The following is a 7,854-nucleotide window of genomic DNA, read 5'->3' as shown; positions in this document are numbered from 1 at the left end:
AAAGTTGCAAGTGTTTTTAATTTCTAAAGAACTTTTAGAGAACAAAAGTGAACTTGTAGGACCTTGAGAGGATGAAGACCAATATTTATAGATGGGAAAAATAGATTGAAGTCAAAAGTATTTGGCGCCGGCCTCGTTGTATGTCAATGCCTCAAATCACTTTCTCCGCTGTTTCTTGAGAGTGAAATGTACAAAAGTTACTTAAGGTAATAGAATATTGAAAATAATGTACAATATACTCCCTCCGTTCATTTTTACTTATTCAATATTGTTTTGGCATATATCTGAAAGAACAATAAATAGAATGATAACTTTACTATATCACCCTTTAAATACAAAAAATTCTATGATTTAAAATATAAACATCTATTTTTAGTATATTGGATAGTCAAAGTAGACGGAAAAGTAATAGTATGTTCTATTTTGGATAATCATGAGTTTGAACCATTCAGTCATCTAGTTTAATTAACAAAATATGTACAAATTAAGTGTATAGATAATGTACGTGTATATATATATATATATATACAAATTCATTATATATGTCATATATGCTTCTATCGTATTGATAAATTAGTTGGTTTCCGAAGGATATCTATGCTAACTTTTCCTTCTTTTTTCAACTGTTAAAAGTGTTTAGACTTTGTCTGAACAGTAATAAAAATGTGGAAATTTTGGATGAATGAGATGAAACAGGTGGCAAGTAACTAATGGTTTTGACCTTTAATCAAAGTCTACAAACCAAGAATCATTAGTCGGTACGGTAGTTAGATTTCTCCTACCAATTAAAATGTCAAGGTTTTAACTTGTTTCAGTGTTTTTCTTCACAAAATTATCAAAACTTTATAATAAATAATAAATAAAAACATAATTCAAACTCTAGACATGTATAGTCCACATAAAATTTCAAAATTACGTAGGCTATCGTCAGCGTATCTGTTTCAGTCCAGTTAGTCCTCTTCGTGTCACTTTTTAGAAGCTTATTAGGACCTAATCTTGGGGACAAAGTTTTGATAATTAATAAAATGAAATCAAATATATTACAGTCATTGTAATCTTTGACATGCATGCATCCTTGGAGGAAGCCAGTGTGTAAGTTTTGATGTAATATTATAGCATATAGAAAAATTAATGTGAAAATTTGAAGGATCTACGGATAAAAAACATATAGATAATCCAACTAAAGATGTGCATTAGACAAAATTTGGAATATAGAATGTAAAAAAGAATTCACGTCTTTAGAAGTAAATCCCACTAAACTAGTAGTTAGCGGTGGGTTTTTGTATTTTATTTTAAAGAAATGGCCTGGGGGGTTAGCCTCCTTCTCTGTTTCTTACTAGTATTATATTTAGTATCCACATATATAGTCTCTTATTCTTCGATATATATTATTATTACTATGTGTTGATATATGCATTTGCTTTGTACATTCCTAATCTGCTGTTATATTTTTTTTCAATTCTGCTTTGATGAATCGAGAATTTATCAGAACCAACTACTTTCTAAATTTCTTCTTAATCATCAGTGTGAAAGCTTTATATGTATATCCTTTATATTTCATTTTGCAATTTAGAATGTCCAAAATGTGGAGATCTCACGGTTATAAAATATAAAAGTAGAAGGATTGAAAAAATATTTTGAGAGCAAAAAGGTCAACTATGATATTGAGGATAAAGTCATTAACAGAGAAAAGGGTATATAACAGACCCACAAAAATGGAAAAGGAAGGCATACTAGATGCATATCTGAATATAAAAAGTTTTACAGTATAAAAATATAAAATAACACACTTTTTGAAGTTCTATAAAAGTTTTCTCAAACTTGCTCTTTTAATTTCCAAATCAGTTTATATAAAATAATTACACACTTTTTGAAGTTGAAAATAATTAACTATACTTTTATTTTGTCTAATGAAAAAGTTTTCTAATCTTACAAATGTATTGTAATATGTTTTAGATTATTTAAAATTCCACGCTAATTCAAACTAGCTAGGACGCACGATTTTCACAAGAACCATTTTTCCGTAGTCGTTTTTTAAAACAATAAAAAAGAGGAACTTTATGAGTAAATGGGTGATTTTTATTTACAGGAAATATAAAATTGGAGTGTTTTTGTAAAAGACGCTAACTTAATTTAATTTCTACTTAGAGGACGTGTCATGAGGCCAGGCCAATCCCAAACCATATATGTATCCTAGGGACAAGTGTCAAATTTTATTAACCTATATGAATATAATATAGCAAGTCAACAAGGCTAGCTAGCTATAACGCTCACGATTAAGAAATCACTATTTTCTCATTGAAAAATGTTTCATAATCTTCCGATATTTTTTATTAAATTAATAAAAAAAGAAAAATTAATAATATTTTTATATAGAAAAGTTAAAAAGTTTTGCACTATCTCAATAAGAATTTATTCTCAACTATCTCAATAAGAATTTATTCTCATTATATATTTTTTTATAAATCGATTCGATAAAAAAGCAAATTCAAAAAAATCATATTTTGTAATACTCCATAAATTTCCACGGAAAACCCATCTGCTCCTTTTATGTGGTCTCAATACTGTACCAGTGCTGATTAATCTGATTTAAAAAAAACAGCTGCTTAGACAAATCACAACCACAGATTACTGGTGGCCCCCATCGTGGACATTTTTAGTTATTGACAAATATTGAGAATATGCCAAATACACCAATATCAATTTTGAAATCTCACTTGCTTCACAACACACGTTTTCCTTTTCAATCCATATTGATTATTGCATAAGTAAGATTGATCAAGAGTTCAAGGCCGACTTTAATATCGTAAAATGAACATCAAACCTAATTTAATCTAAAAAATTAATCCAAGAGAAGGAAATCGTCCAAGATCATATAAGGATACAAATTATCATTTCACCTAGCAACGCATGCTACTTAATTACTTTTTTTGTTTTCTTTGTCTAGTTTTGATTTGATTACGAAATTTAAGAAAATTAAAAAGATATTTTAATCTTGTGAAATTAAAGTGAAGATCAATAACATGTGTCAATATGTCATTTAATCTTATTATCATAAACATGTTAGGTAGAAAATTGAAATTAAAAAATTATTAAAAGGCAAAATATATTTTTCTTTCAAACAAACTAAAAAGAAAAATAATACAAACAAATTTAAATCGAAGAGCAAAATTTTTATAGTGAGAAAAGAAAAATAAAAAAACAAGAAGAAGTTAAAATGCATTAATTGCTCAATTTAAAGTTAAATGGTCAAACGAAATAAATGAAAAAAGTCGAAAAGTGCTAGTATTGTATAGGCTAATATGATACAATGGTCAATTTTTATTTTTTTTGGAACCCAGGATAACTTGCAGTTGCTACAATCTCTGCCAACAACCTTTGTCCTTCAGCTAAGCACTTTATGCGCACTGGGTAAATCCCTTACTGCGTAATAGCTTGCAAACCACACAAGAGATGTAAATCACACTAGGCAAGCCCTATGCGACAGATTGAACTCATAAGGCATTGAGGAGGATCGATCCCGGGTCATCTGTGTGGATAACCACCCTCCAAACCAACTGAGCCATCTCGAAGGACACAATGGTCAATTGCTCCATTTTAAATTAGAGATCTCAAATTCTAGTCGTGAATATTGAGAAAATTTTGTTGAGAGCATCCTCCCTAAAATTGGGTCTTACAGAATTCTAATGCAAATATCGAATATCGAAGATAAAAACAAAAGTAAATAAATTGAAACATAACAACCTAAAGCAAAAAAGGTGTGAGTTTTTTCAACTGTAGCAGTTCAGCAGGTAGTGCTTTGGGTTCACTCTATAAACCCCTAAATTAAAGCAACCTATAATTCAAAGCCGCTGAGTTTCTGGTATTTCATTCATCAAACTTTTAGCTAACGAAACATTTTCGTCAAATATTACTTCCTTCTCATACTCATACAAGCATTTCAGCAAAATTCAACGTCAAAAAAACAAAATAATAATCAAAACCTCCCACCCCCCCTCCCCCCACCACACACACACCTGGAGGCTTGCTTAATTGCCTTGTCTACCTCTTCACTTCATTTATTAAGTATGATAAAAAATATTAATAATAATAATAATAATAATAATAATTTGTTCTAGAAGAAAACATAAAATGATAAGAACATTGATATCGACATTAATTCAATCTCAATTTTAAAATTTATCATGATGATTGTCCAAAATTATATAAATATATCAAATTACATCTTTCATGCGTGTGTGAGACTAATCAGGACTGGACATCTGCAGCATGGATACATAATACTCTCTTCGTTATTCTATTAATAAACATGACTAGGAAGGATGATTTTACTAGTTTACCCTTTAAGAAACCTTTTGAAACTTTACAAACTTATTTACCCTTTTAAAAAATTATTGAAAAGGTAAATGAAAAATATTAGTAAATTCTAGCTTAATTTCGTAAATTGACAAGTAAGTTGAAATAACTATTTAAAATAAGGTCAATAACTAATATGGAACGAAAGGAGTATAAGAAGGGAGCCTTCTCGGATAAATCATGAATTGAGATGATTCTAATACCATTATTAGATTTGAACGTTGTGCCTAATTAGCAATTTCAAAAGCTAGCTTATAAAGTGAGAATTATTTAAAATTATATAAAGAAGTGGGCCTCAACAAAAACTGCGTAATTTTATCTCCATTTTCCTACTATAATATTTAGCTGTATATTTCGAAATCTTATTAATGCATAAAAAAATATACGTAACTAGTACATGCAAATTATTTATTTATATTGAGATGATAATAATCTTCGTCTTTTGTTCCCTATTTGGTGTCCACGAGACAACTCATTCTCATAAACTGCTAATTAAAAATTACTAATGAAATCTTAGAGAAAATCACATTACTAACAAGATGATGTCGATTGTCTTGATCAACTTCTCTTGCCACCTGTCTCTATTAACTTTGACTAATCAATTTTTAAAATTGCATTTTCAAAGAAAAATCGTAATTTTGGTCTGCTAAGCCGTCGCATGTTCGCTATTCTTTGTTTAAGAAGAAAATTAAGCTTATTAATGCGTCAACATAGAAAAATTAGATTTTGATTCGTCATCATATGGCAAATAATCTAAGATTTAATCACTTTTTTTAAAAAAAAATAGACAGTTAATTAATTACTTGTCGAAAATTTAGGGTTTGCTTGTGGATGAACTTGCCCTAAATAGCTACCACGTCATGAGAGTTGACCTTTTTACCCCGCACCCCCCTCCCTTCCACAAATAGAAACTAACAATTTATTTATAATTTGTTAAGTGAATGTCGTTATATTATTGTTGAGAGGTGTTCAATGGCTCTCAACAAACTTTGAATTATAATGTTTATTTTTTTTCTTCCTCATTATCTCCAACACCAATTATTTATTTAATTAGAGGAGTGTTCATATTGTTTAATTATGTATAGAGTGTGAAACTTATACGAAATCAAGTGCATGTGGACGCTAATTAAGTTTGTGTTATCATGCATATATTTATTTAAATGCCATGTATAGTATCCATGCAACTCGTTATGACGCACACAAATTAAATTACATATTTACATTTCATGTTTAATTAATTATTAGGATAATAAAAAAATTATTTAGAAAAGGTGGCTGATGATGTCTTAATTTTCAATTAAAAAATGGGAGGAAATTAATTAGTGAATATTTTAGATACGTGGTTAAGTTTAATACGGACTCGTGTATAGTTGCAGTATGATACATTAGGCATTGTCATTCAGTCAATATAATCCAGATGTTTCTCTAGCAATCCATGTTTTGTCCCCTTCATTTTTTTTGTTTTTTTCTTTTCTTTTGACCACATCATTTTGTCGTGATTTTCGTTTTCGTTTTCTTTTTATCTTCTTAATTTCATGAGGGGCTAGCTGGTTTTTTTTTTCTTTTTCGTTTCTTATTCGATATTTGATCATATTATAATTTGATAATTCAGATTTGTATTAATAAGATTTTATTCAAAGAAAAACAGTTTCTATTCAGAATTTTTCTATATCTAAAATTTAAATCTAAAATATCTAATTAAAAAAGAAGCAATATCGATCCGTTGCACCAATGAAAGAAACAAGTGTTCACTGTGGCAACAAACCTTGTGTTAACTATTTTGATTCCTCTCAAAATACTTGTTATACTTTTATTTACTTACCCTTTTAAGTTAATAAAAGCAACATTTGACTATTTTATTTATATCTTTTAAGATATGTAATTTTTGTCGCGGAATATTTACTCTATTTTATATTTTATATAAATAAATTGGGGTGCCTGTATCAATGCATGTTATATCAATGCACCAGTGTAATTATGTTTCATATTTTTTTTGAAATGGTAATTATGTTTCGGAAATATTATCTAAATGTTTGTCACGTAGTATAATTTTTCCTAAATTATTTGGGAGCTATGTTATGGGCTGAATCTGCTGGACTGACAATGAAGATGCATTGGGCTCGACTTTCGGCCCATTTCCACTTTCACTATTGTGTATTATGTACTGTTTGGGGGCCCATATAAGTCTTCTCATGGATTTGAATCCAATGTCTTTCTCCTCAACAAGCATCTATGAATAGGGGTGTACAAAACCGAAATGAAAATCAAACCAAACCGCAAATTGAGTCAAACCGAAAGAATTCGACTAGTGGTTTGGTATTGGAAAAAAAACTCGATTATATTTGGGTTGGTTTGGTTTTAACTAAAAAAAATCAACCGAGACCAAACTAACCCGACATTATATATATAATTTTAAAATTTTATTTTATGCATAAAAATATTTACTTTGATATAATTTTAAAATGTTTCTTATACTATTTCATAGCTTTTATCTTTTAATATATTATTTCAAGTTTAAAACTTAGAATTCGGAATGGTCCAATAAAGATTATAGTTCATAGATGTTGATAATTATAATAAAACTTAAATCTAAATCAAATTAATAATAATGCAAAAAGAAAATCAATTCAACACTAAGAATAACAATAATATTGAATATTTGTTCTTTAGTTTTACATTGGTTTAGATATACATAATCTAATTTTAATTTTCCTTAAATATTTAGTAATGTAACTAATACTTATTAAACTTATTTTAGCAGGATTTAGTACTTTTAAATTATGATCATTTTCATTATGACTTTGCAATATTTATTTTATATAATGATTTCATTATTATTTTTTATTGAATATTTTAGTGTCATCAGTACTCATCTCATATTTTGTGTTATTTTCTTAAGAAACACCTTAGCTAATTGTATTTTGGTTGGACTAAAGAAATATTTGGAGCACAAGTTAATTATATGTTTGTATGCACACTTTACCGAAAAAATCCAAAAATCTGAGGTTTATTAGTTTGGTTTGATTTATAAATTTAAAAATTTGACACAATGGTTTGGTTTGGTATTTGAAAAACCCGAACCAACCCGAGGTTGAAAAACCCGAAAAAATCCAATTTTATTAGTTTGGTTTGGTTTATAAATTTAAAATTTTTACACAAATGGTTTGGTTTGATATTTGAAAAACCCGAACCAACTCGGTCATGTACACCCCTATCTATGAACTAAGACGTTCAATTAAAGGTGCGTTTGGTATGAAGGAAAATATTTTCCTGGAAAACAAGTAGATTTTTGACTTATTTTCTCATATTTGGTTGGTGAGTAGAAAATATTTTCCAAATTATTTTTTTTAGTGTTTGATTTATGAATGAAAAATATTTTTGAGAAAATATATCTCTATTTTACTGAGAGTAGAAAATAATCTTTGAATTAAAATTGATTTTTTTTTTTTAAAAAATAAACTTAAAATTTTTTTGGGGGAGGGGGGAGGGTAGGGTGAG

Source organism: Solanum stenotomum, chromosome 9, assembly GCF_019186545.1.
Source record: "Solanum stenotomum isolate F172 chromosome 9, ASM1918654v1, whole genome shotgun sequence".
NCBI classification, from domain to species: domain Eukaryota; kingdom Viridiplantae; phylum Streptophyta; class Magnoliopsida; order Solanales; family Solanaceae; genus Solanum; species Solanum stenotomum.
Note: the sequence above shows the minus strand (reverse complement) of the source record.